This window comes from Heloderma suspectum, chromosome 2 (genome assembly GCF_057233095.1).
Source record: "Heloderma suspectum isolate Gila_16-S chromosome 2, 16-S_ref, whole genome shotgun sequence".
Classification (NCBI taxonomy): domain Eukaryota; kingdom Metazoa; phylum Chordata; class Lepidosauria; order Squamata; family Helodermatidae; genus Heloderma; species Heloderma suspectum.
The window spans coordinates 275,505,325-275,526,306 of NC_139459.1; the positions used below are offsets into that span (position 1 = coordinate 275,505,325).

A 20,982-nucleotide genomic window follows, 5' to 3' on the forward strand; every position below is an offset into this window, starting at 1 on the left:
GCCGAAATTCAGGCCGGGGAGAAGCGCCCCGTGTCCCCGGCCGCGAAACAAAAAGTAAAAAAAACAACAACCCGTGATAGGCTACGTAACGATTAACGTAGCCTATCATAGCTAGATTTCCAAAGTCAGCCGTGATAGGCTACGTAAATCGTTACGTAGCCTATCACGGGTGACTTTGAAAAAAAAAAGCGTGTATGCAAATGGCGGCGCCCTATGGGCGCCGCCATTTGCGTTCCTTATTTGGTCCCGGTAGTGTACTTAAAGATTACGCCGTAGTCTACGTAAATCTTTACGTAGACTACCAGGACCAAATAAGGAACGCAAATGGCGGCACCCATAGGCCACCGCCATTTGCATACATGCTTTTTTTTTTCAAAGTCACCCGTGATAGGTTACGTAACGATTCACGTAGCCTATCTCAGCGGACTTTGGAAATCTAGCCGTGATAGGCTACGTTAATCGTTACGTAGCCTATCATGGGGTGTTTTTTTTTTTTTTACACTTCACTTTGTAATGGTGGCAGCGGCAGCTGGTCGGAAGACCGGCTGCTGCCCCCACCCCCGACGAAAGGCCGACGAACCGCCACCGGGACCCGCCGCCGGGAGGGACATTCGCCAAAGGTAAGTCCCATCCCGGGGGGGGGGGCGGAGAATTTCACCGCCGATTTCGGGGGGCCGAATGCGTTGGCGCTCTGCCCCCCGAAGATTCGGGGAGAAATTCTCTGCCATCCCTAGTTTTTTTGAGGTTGAACTGCAACCCAGCTTTTGCACTTTCTTCTTTCACCTTCGTCATGAGGTTCCTCAGCTCCTCCTCGCTTTCAGCCATCAAAGTGGTATCATCTGCATATCTGAGATTGTTAATGTTTCTTCCAGCATTTTAACTCCAGCCTTGGCTTCATCAAGCCCAGCACATCGCATGATGTGTTCTGCGTCCAGGTTGAATAGGTAGGGTGAGAGTATACAACCCTGCCATACTCCTTTCCTAGTCTTAAACCAGTCCGTTGTTCCGTCGTCTGTTCTTACCGTTGCTACTTGGTCGTTATACAGATTCCTCAGAAGGCAGACAAGATGACTTGGTATCCCCATACCACCAAGAACTTGCCACAATTTGTTATGATCCACACAGTCAAAGGCTTTAGAATAGTCAATAAAACAGAAATAGATGTTTTTTCTGAAACTCCCTGGCTTTCTCCATTATCCAGCGGATATTGGCAATTTGGTTTCTAGTTCCTCTGCCTTTTCTAAACCCAGCTTGTACATCTGGCAATTCTCGTTCCATGAATTGCTGGAGTCTACCTTGCAAGATCTTGAGCATTCCCTTACTGGCATGTGAAATACGTTCCACTGTTGGATAGTTTGAACATTCTTTGGTGCTTCCCTTTTTTGGGAAGGGAAAAAACACTGACCACACCATCAAATCTATCCCCGATATTATTATCCTTCCTATACAGATCTTCCGTATATTCTTGCCACCTTTTCTTGATCTCTTCTGCTTCTGTTCGGTCCTTGCCATCTTTGTTTTTGATCATACCCATTTTTGCCTGGAATTTACCTCCGATGTTTCTAATTTTCTGGAAGAGGTCTCTTGTCCTTCCTATTCTATTATCTTCGTCCGCTTCTGCACATTGCTTGTTGAAAAATAATTCCTTATCTCTTCTGGCTAACCTCTGGAATTTTGCATTTAATTGGGCATATCTCCCCCTATCACTGTTACCTTTTGCTTTCCTTCTTTCTTGGGCTGCTTCCAGTGTTTCAGCAGACAGCCATCTTGCTTTCTTGGTTTTCTTTTTCTTTGGGATGTTTTTTGTTGCCGCCTCCTGAACAATGTTGTGAACTTCTGTCCATAGTTCTTCTAGGACCCTATCTACTAAATCTAGTCCCTTAAATCTATTCTTCACCTCCACTGCATATTCATGAGGAATATTAGTGAGCTCATATCTAACTGATCTGTGGGTCTTCCCTGTTCTCTTTAGTCTGATTCTAAATTGTGCAATAAGAAGTTCATGATCTGAACTACAATCAGCTCCAGGTCTTGTCCATTTCTGTTCACTGACACCCAGAATGTCTATATTTAATCTTGACATCTCCCCAATAACCACATCCAATTTGCCCTGGCTCATAGATCTTACATTCCAGGTTCCCATGGTGTGTTGATCTTTAGAACATTGGATTCGTCGTTCACCACCAGCACCACCGGCTGCTAGCCGTCCTTTCAGCTTTGAGCTAGCTGCATCATCACATCTGGGGCTAGTTTAACTTATCCTCTGTTCCTCCCTGTAGCATTTTGACCATCTTCCGACCTGGGAGTCCCATCTTCCGATGGTATACCGACATATCTCTGGTTGTACTGATCCATTTAGTTTTCATGGAAAGAATACTGGGGTGGGTTGCCATTTCCTTCCCCAGGGATCGTATTTAGTCTGACCTCTCTGCCATGACCTTCCCGTCTTGGGTGTCCCTTCACGGTTTAGCTCATGATGTCATTGAGGTGCTCAAGCTCCAGCACCACAACAAGGAAACGATCTCCTTTGCTGAAGTTGCTATATCTTTATGTTGTTCAGTCGTTCAGTCGTGTCCGACTCTTCGTGACCCCATGGACCATAGCACGCCAGGCCTTCCTGTCCTGCGCTCTCTCCCGGAGCGTGCTCAAGTTCATATTCATTGCATCCATGATGCTATCTAGCCATCTCATCCTCTGCCGTCCCCTTCTCCTTTTGCCTTCAGTCTTTCCCAGCATCAGGGTTTTTTCCAGGGAGTTTTCTCTTCGCATTAGGTGGCCAAAATATTGGAGCTTCAGCTTCATTATCTGTCCTTCCAATGAGCACTCAGGGTTGATTTCCTTTAGGATGGACTGATTTGACCTCCTTGCAGTCCAGGGGACTCGTAAGAGTCTTCTCCAGCACCACAGTTCGAAAGCATCAATTCTTCGGCGCTCAGCCTTCCTTATAGTCCAGCTCTCACAGCCATACATTACTACTGGGAAAACCATAGCTTTGATTAGACGGACCTTTGTCGGCAAGGTGATGTCTCCGCTTCTTACTATGCTGTCTAGGTTGGCCATAGCTTTCCTCCCAAGGAGCAAGCGTCTTTTAATTTCATGGCTACAGTCACCGTCTGCGGTGATCTTGGAGCCCAAGAAAGTAAAATCTGTCACTGCTTCCATTTCTTCCCCTTCTATATGCCAGGAAGTGATGGGGCCAGCTGCCATGATCTTAGTTTTTTTAATGTTGAGTTTCAAACCAGCTTTTGCACTCTCCTCTTTCACCCTCAACAAGAGGCTCTTGAGATCCTCTTCGCTTTCTGCCATTAGGGTGGTATCATCTGCATATCGGAGGTTGTTGATAATTCTCCCGGCAATCTTAATTCCGACCTCTGATTCATCCAACCCGGCATTTCTCATGATGTACTCTGCATATAAGTTAAATAAGCAGGGTGACAATATGCAGCCTTGTCGTACTCCTTTCCCAATTTTGAACCAATCGGTTGTTCCATGTCTGGTTCTTACTGTTGCTTCTTGACCTTCGTACAGGTTTCTCAGGAGACAGGTAAGGTGGTCTGGTACTCCCATCACTTTAAGAATTTGCCACAGTTTGTTGTGATCCACACAATCAAAGGCTTTAGCGTAGTCAATGAAGCATAAATAGACGTTTTTCTGGAATTCTCTTGCTTTCTCCATGATGCAGCGAATGTTGGCGATTTGATCTCTAGTTCCTCTGCCTCTTCGAAACCCAGCTTGTACTTCCGGTAGTTCTCGGTTCACATACTTTATAGACTATCTTTATATAGGGTGCTGCCTGACCAGTATCCTGTAGAGAACTCACCCAAGGAGGAGATATGCAACCCTGTGGAAAACCCAAGCACAGTGGGGTTACCCAATCTGGAGGGTGCTGATGACCCTATATGACCTGCTTGTACCCCAACTCCCCTCTTGTACCCCCTAGGGGCCACAAGAACTTCAGTCTCAGTGGACCCAGTGGGAAATCCAGAGCCAAAGGATGAACCCACACCTAGCTGCCAAGAGGCTTTTCCATCAGGGTTCTCCTTGGGAGAAAGAAAGAACTACAATCAGCTAGATTGTTGATTGCTAGAAGCTAGAGAGGTAGACCTTGTAACCCAGCAGATAACCAGGAACAGGAGGAGAAGTAGGAGTATACATCTCTTAGTCTTTCCTGGGCCCATGATGGGATAAAAGCTCCTCTAAGGCTGTGCTTGTTCCAATTCTTGCAAACCTTTGTCCTATCTTGGCTCTAGCTTCATTTCTAGCTCCAATTCCTGCTTTTGACCAATACCTTGTCCCCAGGATGGCCACTAATGAATTGCCACCAAAGAAGAAATGTATCTCTGAAAAAGAGGACAAAAGAGCACAGAGATTTGTATAAAATTTACATATGCTATTTATATATGTAGATGCACATTTAAAAATAATTATTATAATTTAAAGAGAAATGCAGTACATCTCACCATAGCAGTCTGTGACTGGGTGACCTGTGAACCTGCTTCTTCAGTTTGCTGTCCAAGTGTCCATATGAAAACTGTTGATGGGTAACAGTTTTAAGGCATGATGTTTGTTGTTTATTCGTTCAGTCGCTTCCGACTCTTCATGACTTCATGGACCAGCCCACGCCAGAGCTTCCTGTCAGCCGTCGCCACCCCCAGCTCCCCCAAGGTTGAGTCCGTCACCTCCAGAATATCATCCATCCATCTTGCCCTTGGTCGGCCCCTCTTCCTTTCGCCTTCCACTTTCCCTAGCATCAGCATCTTCTCCAGGGTATCCTGTCTTCTCATGATGTGGCCAAAGTACTTCAGTTTTGCCTTTAATATCATTCCCTCAGGTGAGCAGTCTGGCTTTATAATATTTCCTGGAGTATGGACTGGTTTGATCTTGCAGTCCAAGGCACTCTCAGAATTCTCCTCCAGCACCACAGTTCAAAACCATCTGTCTTCCTTCGCTTAGCCTTCCTTATGGTCCAGCTCTCGCAGCCATAGGTTACTATGGGGAATACCATTGCTTTAACTATGCAGACCTTTGTTGTCAGTGTGATGTCTCTGCTCTTCACTATTTTATCAAGATTTGTCATTGCTGTCCTCCCAAGAAGTAAACGTCTTCTGATTTCCTGGCTGCAGTCAGCGTCTGCAGTAATCTTTGCGCCTAGAAAGACAAAGTCTGTCACTGCCTCCACGTTTTCTCCCTCTATTTGCCAGTTATCACTTGATGTGGGAAGTACCAATGTTACATCAGTGTACACTGGTAGAAGGTAAGCATTTGATACCTAGTTTCACATTCAAATTTTAACCAGTAACATTTCCTGTTCCCATTTATAGTATCTTCTTGGACTATATGTGTGAGTCTAGACAGCAGCTTCTTAGCTGGGCTCTGCAGCACCCAAGAGCAATCATGAGGAATTTCCCAGGGATAAGCAACCACCTATTATCCCATGATCAACCCTCCAGCCACAACAGGAAACCATCTATCCACACTTGTCATTTATTTGTGCTTCCCTCCATGCATTGTTCATCAGTTAAAATCACTCAGAAATACCTATTCCTGGCTTGTTCTCCACTTCAGTGGCCTGTGGCCTGATTTAAATGTGATGTGGGTGATTGCAAATACCTGGAGTCTTGTTGAACCTGGTCCCTCAGCTACTACACATGCAGTGTAAGCATGCTAGCACACTGCCTGTCTGGCCTACAAATCCCTGGCATCCTTTGGCAGTCAGGCAGGCGCCAACATTGTGTTGTTTCCGGCGCCTCCTGAAAACATCTTTATTTCAGGAAGCCTTCCTTGATTAACTGGCCACGGTTTTATCAGTATTCTCTTCCTTTAAAAAAAATAGTAATTATTTTAACCTTATGTTTTATTATTTTATCCTATTTTTGTATGGTTCACTGCTCCAGAATCTGCCTCGATGTGGAACAGTATACAAATGTTGTAAATAAATATATTTATCTATTCATTAATTTCTATACCTCCCAGCTGGCAAATGCCTTCAGAGTGGTTTACAATCATAAAAAAAACCAAAACAATAAAACCAAAACAATAAATACAACAATGAAAATATTAAAACATTTAAAATATTAAAGACCCAGTAATACAGTTCGTAATTGGAGCAACAGATGAAAGATTAATGCCTGCTGGAAGAAGGTCTTAACCTGGTGTCTCAGTGCATAAAGTGACGATGCCATGCAGGTCTCCCTGGGAAGATGGAGGCCACTACAGAGAAGGCTCTTTACCTGGTAGTCATCTGTTGCACCATTGTGGTTGGTGGCACCCAGCTATGTAGCAGCGAAGGGCCCATTTAAAACATGATGCTGCATATGTCACGCGCGTAAATTCTTACTTGTCATGATTAAATAGGGCCAGGGGGTAAAAATCCCATCACTACTGGTGGCTGTAATTTTATTATGATTCTCCTGACCTCCAGGGAATGATTGCCAGTTTCCCTCTCCCCTGCCACACTGTCCAGGCACAGGCTAGTTTCAATCTGCTTTCCCACCTGGGCCCTGTTTCCATGACAATGGAAGGAGGAGTGGCTCACCCTCATTTTTGTAGGAGCCACTTTTGGTCCGGGCAGGTCTCTACAAGGGTGTACATCGCACCATTCTAAGTGGCTTCACATAACTTACCTCTGGGGGCAGGGTGTTGAATGTCCCCTGGGTGGCAGGGGCTGCTCAGGTCCCTGAGTCTCCCTCCCACTCAGCTGCCTCCTAGAAAATCTGGCTGGCTGCTGAGTGAACAAGGACCAGGCTTACACCACTGAGCTGTGACTAATTCATATATGTCCTGCAAAGCTATCTGTATGATAAAGGTGCTTATAAGATGGGTTGAACAAACAGAGTCTTTGTTTGCTTGCTTTTTCTTGGCTGTGAGCCATGAAGTTATGAAAGGATAACAGATAATGATGTCTTAAGCAAATAATACATACAGCACAATAATAAATCTGTGCCTAAATTCAAACTCACTAAATTACGATGGAAGAATATGCATTACTTCAAGGGTTGAGATAAGTGCATCAGGAGAGGCCACTGAGGGGGAATTTGCTGGGAAGAGGATCTATTTCACCCAAGGTTCCTTACTAAACCTGTTCATTTCCTCTCCCCTCCCAGTAATATCAGGCAAGCACCTTGGCAGAGATGCTGGTGTGTAAGCTGCAGTTGTAGGGTGGGTTGTTCAGTCGTTAAGTCGTGTCCGACTCTTCGTGACCCCATGGACCATAGCATGCCAGGCCTTCCTGTCCTCTGCTCTCTGTAGGGTGGGAGGATGGTGTAAATGATCATTTCAAGGGCACAGGCAGCCATGTGCCCACCCCAGATAGAAGTGTGGCTTCAGCCTGGGCTGAGTATATGGTAGATAAATCAACAATATGGTAGATAAATCAACAATTCCAATGTTCCATACCTCACTATTAACATCTAACAAGGCTTCCCACATCCCAGGATTTCTCTTATCTGTTCCTTTTGATCACCTTGAAATCCCTTAAATGTTCCTTAAATGCCTGAGCAGGATTCTTCGTGTTAACTTAAATTTCACTGTAGGCAAAACTCCGTGACACTGTGACCTCTCTCAGGGCCAGAATAAACATTCTTCTACATGTGATTGGCTTACTTACTTTAGCGTAAGCATGTGTGGCCCCAATTTGGATTGGGACCATGGCAATTTGAGAGGGGGGAATTTAAGCTTTCCCCTCTCCCATTTTCACCCCCAAATTCCACACACACCCCTGCAGGGTTGTTTTTTTAAAAAGCCTGCATTGATTCCAATGGGGATGTCATTGTTTTTAACTTCCCCATGGGGATCGCGGGGAGGAGTTTTGGGATAAAAACAGGGAGGGGTGAAGCTTAACTTCCCCCTCCAGAACAGACATGGTTCTGATCAAATTGGGGCCTGTGTGTGATTACACTTCAGTAAGTAAGCAGAACATTTAGTTTGGCCCCTCACACCTTGCTCTGTTATTTATTTAAAGTATTTCTTGGCCTCCTTTCAGGGCAGAAGCCCTGCCTGGTTTGCCCTTTCCCGCTTTCATTAAATGCTTACTCCTGTTCTCTGCTGCATGGCTCACAGAGCCAAGAGATCTATCTGGTCACCAGCTTTCCTTTCTCTGGACATACACACAGGGGTTGGTGCCCTAGTGTACGGAACAGGAGTAGGTAGCATATGCAAATTGGCTCCTCTGATCCCGATGTGAGTCACTGTCTGCCACGCTCTGTCTCCCCATTATTCAGACTGATGCAGCTGATTTTAAAGCTGCTGAGTGGGACCCATAAGGAGATGGTGTCATCACCCATTGTGCTACATCCACCTAGCTGTGCCCTTCATGTCCTAGTGACTACCTGCTCCTCTATCTCAGTTCCCGACTTGCTGAATCCACCACACCTTACTAATCATCCTCCCTAGTCACCTTGCTTTACTCTGCTTTGCTAAGAATGTGAGCTGAGAAGTCCCCAGTTCAAGTTGTGGGTGTGATTATAGCACAGTGATCAGAGGACATTGCAGTTGCAGAGGACTCCATGTTCAGTCACTGGCATCTCCAGTTAAAAGGATCCCTGAAAGTAGGGCTGGGTGCAGGAACAGGAGCCTATGTAAATTTGCTCCCCTTTTGTCCCAGACATGATTCACTGTCTGACTGCCAAGCTCTGTCTCCCCACTTTCTAGGACAGCCTTTCTAGGCCAGTCTGGTGAGCTTCAGAGGGTTTTGAGTTCAACTTCCATCAGCTCGAGCCAACATGGCTAATGGTCAGGAAATCTGGGAGAGACTGCTCTTGGCTGATGCAGATGAGTTTAAAACCATTGGACTTTGGGTAGATGCAGAGTGTCTCAGTTCAATCCAGTTAAAAAAGTTTATGATATCAAGGCTGAGTGGGAACAACTCTGCCTGCCTTGAATGGCCACTGCCCTTCTGAGCAGACATTACTAGGCCCAGTGGAGGCTGGTGGTTCTGATGTCCATGGGCTGTAAATCTGCTCTGGGTTTCAATAAGAACTCTAAAGGAGCTATCCCATGTGCTGGACTCAACCCTCCAAGGTTCAGCACCTTGGATAGCTCCTATGGAGTTCTGACTGGTTCTGACTGAAGCCCAAAGTGGATTCACAACCCCACTGGCCTTGGAGCCACCAGCCTCCACTGACTCAGCTAGATCTCACTCAGAATAAGGCCACTTCATATTTGTTCAGTGTTTACTGCAGTAATCTAAATGAGAGGCTATCAGAACATGGGTAACTGTAGCTATCTCTGTCCAGGTAAGGACATAGTTGGTATATCAGCCTAAACTGATAAAAGGTGTTCTGTGCCACTGAGTCCACCTGTGTCTTGACAGTTCTGGATCCAAGAGGTCCCCCAAACTATGAACCTGATCCTTTAGGGGGAGTGCAACCCCCTCCAGAATAGGTTGGACATCACTTAGCTGGGCAGACAAACCATCCACTAGCAGTACCTCTGTCTTGTCTGGGTTGAGTCTTAGTTTATTGGCCCTCGTCCAGTCTATAACTGCACCCAGACACTGGTTCAGAACGCCCACTGCCTCACCTGGATTTGATGAAGAGGAGAGATAGAGCTGGGTGTCATCTACATATTGGTGACACCTCAGTTCACATCTCCCCCAGTGGTTTCATGTAAGTGTTAAAAAGCATGGGGGATAAAGTAGAGCCCTGTGGAACCCCATGGCATAACTGCCAAGGGACAGAGTAATAATCCCCAAGTATCATCTTCTGGAATCAGTTATCCCAGCAGAAGTGGAACCACTGCAGATCAGTATGTGCAACTCCCAGTCCGGATAACCTATCCAGAAGGATACCATGGTTGATGGTATCAAAAGCTGCTGAGAGGTCCAAGAGAATCAGCAGAATTGCAAACCACCATGACCAGTCTATCCCTGTTAAAGAATGGTTGTAGCTGAAGCTGTTAAAAGACTCTACTCTGAGCCTTTAAGGCCACCTGGGCTTTGAGCTGGATTAAGGAGTGCCCGTCCCCAAACAATGTAACTGTTCTTTGAGTGGGAGTGCAACCCTATCTAGAACAGGCTGCACATCCAATTTCTGGACATGAGAACCACCTATCCACAGTGCCTCCATCTTGGCAGGATTTAACTTTAATGTATTGGGTCTCATCCAGCCCATTGCTGAAACTAGACACTGGTTCAGCACCTGCACGTCCCCACCTGCCTCAATGACAGGGAGAAATAGAGCTGGGTGTCATCAGCATGTTGATCACACTTCACTCCAAGCCCTGTGACTTCACCCAAGGGCTTCAAATGGATATTTAAAAATATGGGGGATAAGATGAAACCTTGCAGGGCCCCACAGCATATGTGCCATGGAGGCAAACAGAAACTCTCAAATGTCACCCCGACACCCAATCTACAGAGCCGGCCCAGGAAGATACCTTGTTTTTGGTCATAATCACTGTGAGATTTGTGGCATCTATGTTCTAGTCATCACCCTGCATGTTTTATAACCAGTAGTGCCCCAGGGAACCAGGGAACTGGCTGGGCTCGACAGTGCCAGAAAGGATGCCTGAGAGCAAACATGTTGATAGCCTGCTCCATCTCACCATTCCATAACGAGGCCATGGCTTCCATATAAACATCACCCGCGTCAACTGGAAACTCCCCTAGAGCATTCCAGAATCCACTGGATTCCACAAGTCTCCAAGGATGGACCACCTGAATTGGCCCACCATCCCCGCAGAGTGGAATGGCAACTGTTAATCTAAACTTCACCAGAAAGTGGTCTGACCATGACAACAGGATCACAGAGAACCTCCCAATTCCAAATGTCCAGACTCCTACTTAGTTAAAAACACCAGGTCAAGAGTACATCCTGCAGAATGTGTTGGGCCAATGGCATAGTGAGAGAGGCCAATGGTTGCCATGGCAGCCATGAACTGCTGAGGTCTTCATTTTTCAGCATTTCTGTGTAGAAAAAAAATATTTTTATGTATATGTGCGGCAAAATATATGCATGTGTGATCATCTGTGTAATGATCCTTGTGTGGATTTCATGTCCCTCCCAGCCCTGCATAGTAGAAACATAATATGTGACATATATATAAATGTTGGGATTTAGAGCACCACCAAGTCCTACCAGAGATGTTTACTACCTGGAACTGGCTTGGGAGACATTCCTCAGTGACAAGTTAACAAGAGGTAGGTGCTGGGAGGATGTTTTCTGTGAAGGACAGAGTGGGTGGAAGATCTCATTCACTTATTCAAGACAGCCAGGAGAACCACCCTGGTTAAAGCAAGTAATTAGCCACACATAAAACCAAGCAGGGCATTGGCTGGTATGCAAACAGGCAAGTGACTGCCTCCCATGAAGGAGACAAACAGAAAATCATGCAAGGAAACAAGCTCAAGAAACAAGCTTGTGTGTAATCTGGCAACTAGACACTTACAAAAAGAGTACTGCACTTCCTCCATCCCATGAGAAATGTCACTAAAGAGCACAGAGCCTTCCTCTTCTGGTCTCTTATTCTAACTTGCTTAGCTTTCCCATCCTCAGCCCCCCATTGGAGACAGGGAGGGCTCAAGACATTTTCCTCCCTGAGACAAAGGACAAGATGCTGCCTCCAGCCATTCCATATACAAAGCCAACCAGACTGGCAGTTAAAACTTATTTCAACACTGGTGACAGGACCGCATTGTCCACTACCCGTGAGGGCAGCAAGTTAGCTCAGGGGGGCACAGAGCAAGCCACGTGGCACACACAACTCTGTCTCCCAACACTCTGCCACTCATCTCCATCCCTCAGCGTCTGCTGCCTGAGGTACCTACCTTATTCTGCCTAAAGGTAGGGCCAGCCCTGCTCATAGAGGCAGGCATCTCCTTCCTCTGGAAGGAATACTTGCCTTCCATCTTCTTTTGAGTCCCTGGACTCTTGAACTTGTTGCCACATGATACAATCTGAACCAGCCCAGATGGTACCTGGATGACAGCAATAATCCTTGCTGGGTATCGCAGCTCATTGCTTTTGTCCTTTGTCCTGGTTGTCTAAGTTTTAAGAATCTGAGGAAACTGGTTTGATGGGGGGGGTTACTCCCACTTCAGTGAAGACATCCATTTTTGGCATTGTTTTGTCTACTCTATCCTTCCTTTGCGATGAAAAGCACGTCAGCAGTGAGCCAGATTAGCCTGGCAGTGAGTGATTCTGGGCATAGTATTTCTACAATTGAAAAACTGTGCAATTCCAGCAGGTTACTACTGCCCATTATATGCTCCAGCAGGCTTTGCCCTGCTCTGCCCTGCCAAGCAGGTTCCACTCTCACTTATTATCTGCTGTTACAACTTACATCTAATTACTCGGAGTGTGAATTTCATCTAGTATTAGCTGCTTGTACGCTCTGGAGCAATACAGCAGCCATATGCCTGCTGCAGCCTGCTACGTATTGTCCTGTCAAACACATACCCTTGCGGAGCTGGGCATTATCTAGAACCTCCCAGTCCCTCCCTGAAAAGTACCTTCTTCCCTTTCCTTCAGGTTTCTCTTACCCCAGTTAGAATTCCTTAATATCGTTTGCCATTCCTAAAGTTATAATGTAACTCAAGGGGCACTGAAAGATATTTTCTATTTATTTTATTTACAATATTTATATACCGCTCCTCATCAGAAGATTTTGGAGTGGTGAACAACATGATAAGAATAAAACAATGGTTAAAAGAGTTTAAAAAGCCAAAACATTTTTAAAAAAGTAAAATCCCAACGAAGTGGAGTTCAACAAACCACGGCTGGTCATGCAAGGAAGGCCTCTTGAAAGAACGTCTTCAGGAGGCACCGGAAAGAACACAATGTTGGCGCCTGCCTGACCTCTAAAGGCAGGGAATTCCACAGGAAGGGGGCCACCACACTGAAGGCTCTTCTCCTGGTGGACTACAACCGGGTCATAGGTCCATGTGGAACCACCAGGAAGATGCCCTCTGATGACCTCAGTGACTGGGCAGGTTGGTAAGGAAGGAGGCGCTCTCTCAGGTATTCTGGTCACAAGTTGTTTAGGGCTTTGTACACTAGTACTAATACCTTAAACCTGGCCCAGTAGCGAATAGGCAGCCAGTGCAGTTCCCTCAGCAAAGGAGTTACACGTCCAAAAAGGGCAGCTCCCGACAACAGCCAAGCTGCACTAGCTCCAGCTTCCGGACCAGCCTTAAGGGCAACCCCACATAGAGCGCATTGCAGTAATCCAGTCTTGAGGTTACTAATGCCTGTACCACCATGGTCAAGCTATCCCTGTCCAGGAGAGGCTGTAGCTGGCGAACCAGCCGAAGCTGGTAAAAGCACTCCGAGCTGCCGTGACCACTTGGGCCTCCAGCAACAATGATGGATCTAGGAGTACCCCCAGACTACGGACCTGATCTTTCAGAGGGAGTGCAACCCCATCCAGAACAGGCAATGAGCCTATCTCCCGGACCCGGGAACCACTCACCCACAGGGCTTCCGTCTTGCCAGGATTCAGCTTCAGTTTATCCAGCCCATTACTGAGACTAGGCACTGATTCAGGACTTGCACAGCCTCTCCTGATTCAGATGTCACAGGGAGACAGAGCTGCATGTCATCAGCATACTGATGGCATTTAGCTCCAAATCCCCTAATGACCGCTCCCAGCAGCTTCATATAGATGTTAAACAACATTGGGGACAGGATGGTACCCTGCGGCACCCCATAGCTCAATTGCCAAGGGGCCGAGGAATAGTCACCCAATGTTACTCTCTGAAATCGGCCCCGTAGGTAGGACCGGAACCACTGTAGCACAGTGCCTCCAATACCCATCCCACGGAGTTGATCCAGGAGGATATCGTGGTCAATGGTATCAAAAGCCAATGACAGATAGAGCAGAATCAATAGGGTTGCACTCCCCCTGTCCCTCTCTCGATGAAGGTCATCCATCAGGGAGACCAAGGCTGATTCAGTCCCGTAACCAGAACGAAACCCAGACTGAAATGGGTCTAGATAATCAGTATCCTCCAAGAGTGCCTGCAATTGGTTCGCCACAACCCTCTCAAGTACCTTCCCTAGAAGAGGGGTATTTGCGACTGGGCGGTAGTTGTCTAATAGCATTGGGTCCAGGGTGGGCTTCTTCAGGAGTGACCACACTACTGCCTCCTTAAGGACAGCAGGGATCACCCCCTCCCGTAGGGAAGCATTTATCACTCCCTGGACCCACCCCTTCAGCTAGCCTTTATTAGCCAGGAGGGACAGGGATCAAGAGGGCATGTGGTCAGTTGCATTATTGCAAGTATCTTGTCCACGTCATCAGGCCCTAACAACTGGAACTGATCCCACAAAATCAGGCAGATGGTGGCATCAGACACCTCGACTGGTACTGCACTAACAACAGCATCAAGGTCACCGCAGAGACAAGCAATTTTGTCCTCAAAGTGTGATGCAAAAAGGTCACAGCGGGTCCTCAATAGGGCCAGGGCCCCATTTACTGGGGAAGATGTTAACAACCACCGGACCACCCGGAAGAGCTCCACTGGATGGCTACTTGAGGACACAATGGAGGCAGCAAAATAAACCTACTTTGCTGCCCGCCCGCACTGCCACGCAATAGGCACGATTATGCACTCTAGAGCGTGCTCGGTCGTCTTCACTTCGAGTCTTGCGCCGTTTGTGCTCCAGCCGATGTCCAGCCTGTTTCATTGAGCGCAGCTCCCACTATACCAGGGAGCAGAATGGTCTCCACAGTGCTGGAGAGGGCACTCAGGTGCAATCATGTCAATGGCCCTCCGCATCTCACTGTTCCACAGTGAGGCTAGGGCCTCGGCTGGATCACCAGCTCTCTCCACTGGAAAATCCCCAAGATCATTCAGAAATCCATTGGATTCCATCAGTCTCCTAGGGCAGACCATCTGAATAGGTCCCCCACCCCCGCGGGAGGAGAGTAATGCTGTTAGTTCAAATCTCACCAGGAAATGGTCTGACCATGACAATGGGGTTACTTGGAGCCCCCCAATCTTCAGACTACCCATCTCACAAGTTGGAGCAAAAACCAAATCAAGGGTGTGCCCTGCTTCATGTGTTGGGCCGATGACATACTGAGACAGCCCCATGGTTGTCATGGAGGCCATGAAGTCCTGAGCTGGAACTCCGGAGACAGCCTCAGCATGGAAGTTAAAGTCACCCAGAACCACCGTCCTGGGTTCCTCCAACACCCAGTGATGAGTTACCCCAACATGCTTCTTCTTTTGTGTGTGTGTAACAGAATAAAACAAAACATCTGACATGTGGCTTTAGGAGTCTGTGAATCTGATTAGAGCAGAACTTGTTTCTCCTGGGCTGTTTTCCCAGTCAAAATCACTCTCCACCTGCTTCCCTTCCTGTAGGAGGGAAAATTCAAAACACAGCATGCCCCCCCATATAATTTCCCCTGCATCTGAGAAAGCATTGAGGGCCAATTTTGACCAAAAACATGGCCCAAGGGAAATAGTTAAACATCCCCATCCCCACCTCAGTTTATGGATCCATGAATCAGTACATTTCTAGTCTGTGTTCATTTATAAGTCTGTTCTGTCCTATTTCTGTATTAAAGTGCATTACACCCCGCAATTTTGAAGTACATTACCTTCTGCATTAATTTAAATGTTTAAGGGTGCAGGGAATGCTGGGAGTTGTAGGGCTTTTTTTTGTCTAAACATGCATAGGATTGCACCCAAAAGCACTAAACTGTGTAGGGCTAGGTTACCTGAAGGAGCACCTTCTCCTGTGTGTAGCTGCCCAGACGTTAAGATCTACTTCTGAGTACCCCCAACAAATGAAGTGAGGCAGGTAACCATCAGGGAAAGGACCTTTTTAGTAGTGTTACCCAAGTTATGGAGCTGCCTTCCCAGTGATGTTCACCTGGTGCCATCCTTATGGTCTTTTCACTTCAGCACCCAGGTCTTTAAAGAAACTCATGTCATATAGTATAATATAAGTCTGGGGCTCTCAGCTTAATTTTTTTGTCTTAATTGCGTTTCTGTTTCAGTAATTTTGACTGAGTGACCATCGGTTGGATCCAGCATTGTTATATCACAAGCAGAGGGTACCGCTTGCAGAATGGGACTTCTGCATCCTCTCCCCCCGCCCCCACAGCATACCCCTGTGCACCCTCCAAAACTGCTCCAGAAGGTTGGGGGACTCTCTGGAGCAGATTTGGGGGGTGCACAGAGGGTTGTGGAGGGTGGGGAGGAATGGATGAAGAAGTCCTGCTTTGCAAGTGGTAGCCTCTGCTTGTGGTATCACCATGCTGGATCCAACCCGCTGTATTTTAATGCTGTATTTGTTTTGTGGGCCACCCAGAGAACTAGTGTTATGGGCCCACAATATGAACATAGTGAACAAATACAGTAATAAATGAATCATTTTTTTAAAAAAATCTCCACAATAATTCACATATAAATAGTACACACACACACACAATGTATTTTCTCTTGAAATTCACATTTATATATGTTGCACCTTTTTTGAGCTGAGAATTGCATTGACATATACAAGAAACTACAAAAACCAGTGGATAACTGAGTTCTGATCTGTACATTAGTCTGTGAGGTGCAGATCAGGTCAATTCATATACTGGAATTCACAACCATCAAATCCCTCAGTCTCTGCTCCAGTTAGATCTGCAAACTCCCATGGTTGCATTTCCATTTTGCCTTGTCTAATGGTCCCTGCTCAGTAATCCTCTGAATGGTTCATATTACACTAATTCCTTCTGGATCCTCTTTTTCTTTTATACAATGCTACAAAGGTTGTCAAGCAATTCTCATTTCAGAGTGTTCTGGTCATATGTTCCTTCTTCCTTGCATAGAAGTTGTTAAAAAGGGTGGCATAGTTATATGTATGTTTGCGTGTCTGAGTGGCTTTTCCCCTCATGCCATTGCAACTCCCATTGCTGAAGAGTGAGACTGTGTTAGAAAGTGGTTGCAACATCCCTCCCAGGGTCCCTCCCTAGATACATCTACCTTTCCTTGATGTATTGTGTTACTTAATATATTATGGGATGGTATTATCACCTGTCCTCATGTACATGTGTCTAACAATGTGCACATATCCAAGTCACACAAGTCAATGAGCTTTAAACTAGAGCCACAGTGCACAGCAGCAGAAATTGCAATGTCTCAATATGGGATGAGCACCAGACCTAAACTTGGGCTCCCTCTCTGAAATGGGGAATGAGTGAAGAGCTGAGTTTCAGATTAATCCATTATACATTTATTTATAGCAATATGAAAGTCCAGTAGCCAGTGACTGCTCCCTCTTGGAGGGAAGACAATGGCACACCCCCTTGAAATGTGGAAGAAGACAAACCAAGCTAAAGCAAGGGGTTTGAAAACCTTAGTTGAGGGGAGGTGTCCCCCCCTCCCCGAACAAAAGCGGGTATAGATCAACCTAAGCTTTCTGGCTATAGATGCTTTGTGCAAAAGTGGTGGGTGAAAGAGAAGTTACATGTGCATACTCTGGATGGAGGCCCCTAACCTTCACTAATGCTAACGAATGCTGAATGATTCTCCTGTAGAAGCAGTACTTCTTGGCATGGTGCTTTAGCCTCACCTTGGCAAGAGATCTGATTGGCCAAATGGAAGGGTCTGCTTGTGGTGGCTTGCTTGCAACCAGCGCTAGGTATAGAGTTAAGCATCTGCATGCTTTTTGAGGTCTCGCACCTGCCACAGCAGGCGGGCTGTGGATATTGTGTGTCTTCTTTTCTGCCCCTCTGTGTCCAAGCTTGTACTTTCCCAAGCATAGTGGATTTTCTGACATCAAGGGGTTAGGAGTATATTACAATGGCAGCGAGGCGGAGTTCCTCAGCAACAGGAGACTGATTCTGAAAATCCCAGTTTCCTTGTGGTAAATGGAAGAACATTGGTTCTCACCACCAAGTCCTCTCCCATGATTCTAGAATCCTTCAGCTTGGACAATTAAACCACTCCCTTCAAGAAGAACACAGGAAGCTGCCTTACTGGGGCAGACCATTAGTCCATCTAGCTCAGTATCACTGCTGACTGGCAGTGACTCTCTGGAGTTTCAGACGGGAGTGATTCCCTGCTCTACCTGTACATTCCTAGCCCTACCTGCCAGGGATTTAGGGATGCTGCGGGAGTTTGAGAGGGGAGTGGAATCCGGTGGACTCCCCGCCCCCGCCTCCTGGACTCCGTTTGCCAAGCTGCGGAGCTTGCCGACCTCGCTTTCCGACCTGCGCACAGTCCGTGAGCGCCTGGCAGCCACCCAACCCCTCAGTGAACCACCATTTTGTAAAAAAAAAAAAATGGTGGCTCGTTGTTGTTTTTAATGTAATGTTATGTAAATGGTGGCTGTAAAGGGACCATTCATGCAACATTACAGGTGTGAACGTTCCATTTATGGTCCATCTTTTCACAAAATGACTTGCTGAGGGGTTGAGTGGCTGCTGGGTGCCCGCAGACCGTATGGCAGCTCATCCAGAGAGACAAACAGGGGTGGCCAGCTGGCAGGGGTGGCTCAGCAAGCACCCAGCAGCTCAGACAGAAGTCTGTCCATCCACGCCTACAGGGACTGAACCTGGAACCTTTTGCATGCAAAGTATGTCCTCTGCCTCTTGGCTACAGCCCTTCCCCAAAGGGAAAGCTCTCCAAACTGAGCAATCTGAGCACTGCATGACTAATGATGGCAGACATTGCTATGTAGCTGTACTCATAGTAGCTGGGTTAAACAATGACACCCATTGCAATTATTTGTAAGGCTCTTCAGTTCTGTATGTCTATGCCTTCTTTGGAATTAAGCAATCCTGGTGTAATGTAATACTAATATCACTGATCACCAAAGGGCAGTATTATTCCCCTTCTCCTTTAAAAACAGGGAGCTGAGACATAGAGAGGTTCAGGGGTGTATCCAGCTCAGCATCAGATTCCTGTGGTCTCCCAACGTTTTGGTTGTCACCTAAATATTGGATCATCCTTCCTTTGTTGCTTCTCAGATACCTGCTGGTATATAAGCTATCTTTGTTGGGCGATACATCTCTTCCCCCACCCCACAACATTGCTTGACATTCCATCTGCCATAAACACTTTCTTTCCTCTTGTTATAACCTGGACCATTTCAAGGTTGTCCTACCAGCTACCACTCAAAGATGCCATAAATCCAACCTGTTGGTGGAAAGCAGCCTGGTTGCTTAGAGAGCTTGCTCTCATGTTGCTTACTGTTGTAGCCTGTTGAGCAAGCCCAAGTGGGTGGACATGACACACACCCATACTAAATGCAACTTTTAACTACCACCACCCCCATCTTTGAAGTGTCACTCACATTCCAAAACCCATTCTTGTTTTCAGCACACGGATCTGCGTACTCCTCCCCTGATAGAGAGTGCTTGGTTGTGCAAGAGTGTATCTCCCATATAAATGTCCTTTCAGACAATGCTGCCTTTATAGCTCTTACACTTTTAGAAGATGTTCTTTTCATTATACAATTTCACTGCTGTTTCTGTTTGTTATTGTTTCTGTTTGTTATTTTTCAAACACTTTGATATATGAAAAGAAAAGGTTGCCAAATGCGAACATTAGAAATGTTTATTTATTTTTACCCTGAACCATGAATCTGAACTAATTTGATTGTAAGTAGGGATGGTTCAGCAGCCCATTTTGGTGCGCAAATCCATCGGACTGCCAGTGCCTGCACCCCCCAAGCTGCACCCACCATGCCTCCCCCCCACTCGCCAGCCCCCGGACCACCCTCCCGTGCTTGGGGAGCAGCCTGCAATTTACCTGGGCCCATCCACCTCCACCATGACTGCCATGTTTTTATAAAACATGGTGATTGGCAGTCTGCGTCCATAGACGTATACACAAAAGAGCACTGTGAATCTTGCGTATATGGGCAATTCACAGTGCTTTTTGCGCTGTGAAATAACTCTTTGTGCATGAGAGGGAAGCCCCTCTCGCTTTCCTCCTCCTGACAAGCCACTGCCCCCATGTAGCTGGCCCAGGATGGGAAGGAGAGGCTGGAATATCCTCTCTCCTCCCCTCATCCCAGGCACACTAGCCCTGGCTGTGCCAAGGCCTTTCTTTCCCACGCCCAGCCCTTGACAGCTGGTGCAAGGAAGAAGGGCGACGGTAGCACCCCAGTGCTCTCACCCTGGCCTCTTCTAGAGTAGGCCAGGGTGAGAGCACGGGGGCTGGCCATGCTGAGGACTCAGTGGTCAGGCCCTTGTGCATACAAAGCACCAGGGCTTGGCTGAAATCTTGGCACCTCTGCGAGTGGCTGGGAACAGCTCGGGCCGGCACCCTGGCCGCTAGCCATCCCCTGCTTATGCGGAGGAGACAGCTAGCAGCTGGAGTGTGCATGGCACCTCCACCTCCTCCTGCCCGGGCAATTCACAGCCCTTTTCACATGTAAGTCTAGGAGTGCACATAGACTTATACACAAAAAGCACTGTGAATCACCCATATACTCAAGATTCATGGTGCTTTTTGCATGTAAGTCTACGTGCACATAGACTTCCAATCGCCATGTTTTTTAAAAACATGGTGATTACGGCAGAGGAGGATGCTCGGCGGACGGGCCCAGGGAAGTCGCAGGCTGCTCGCCGGGTGGAGGAGGGGGCAAGAGCAGGTCAGGGACAGGCGAGCGGGAGCAGGGTCTGGGGAGGCATCCAGAGAACCTGGACAGGGGTGGGTTCTCACATCCCTAATTGTACAAGAGGTCTGAAAATCCATTTTCCTGAAAAATACTGAGGTTCTACACCTTTTCCTCCTCCCTCCAGTTGCTCATCCAACACATTTGCAACTTTAAAATACTGATATTGGGCAGAATGCAACAGGGTGCTTCTGCCCCACCGACTGTGATGTGCAAGGGGTTCCCACTGCTTGTGCAATGGTGCTTTAGGGATCTTTAAGGGAGATCTGCCAACCTGCCTCCTTCCAGAAATAAGCTTTTCCACTCGTTTGGGGGCTTCCCCTAGGAAGTGCTAAATAGGGCTATGCACCACCTTGTCACGAAGCCCGAATAATAAGGTGAAGCAGGCTTATTCGGAGCAAAACCCTCATGATAC

General features: G+C 47.0%; 1 protein-coding gene across 4 annotated transcripts in view; it reads left to right on the top strand.

The window, feature by feature from the left end:
• The window catches only part of LOC146354595 (uncharacterized), a 106,572-nt gene that overhangs the window by 71,462 nt on the left and 14,128 nt on the right, over window positions 1-20,982 (top strand). Inside the window, exon 4 of one of the 4 annotated variants that reach the window (XM_084839297.1) lies at window positions 5,322-5,954. The exons of the other annotated variants lie outside the window; for them this stretch is intronic. The gene's annotated coding sequence lies outside the window, so the exon portion shown is untranslated. Of the gene's footprint in view, window positions 1-5,321; window positions 5,955-20,982 lie in introns of those variants that run through there. 4 annotated transcript variants of the gene reach the window in all.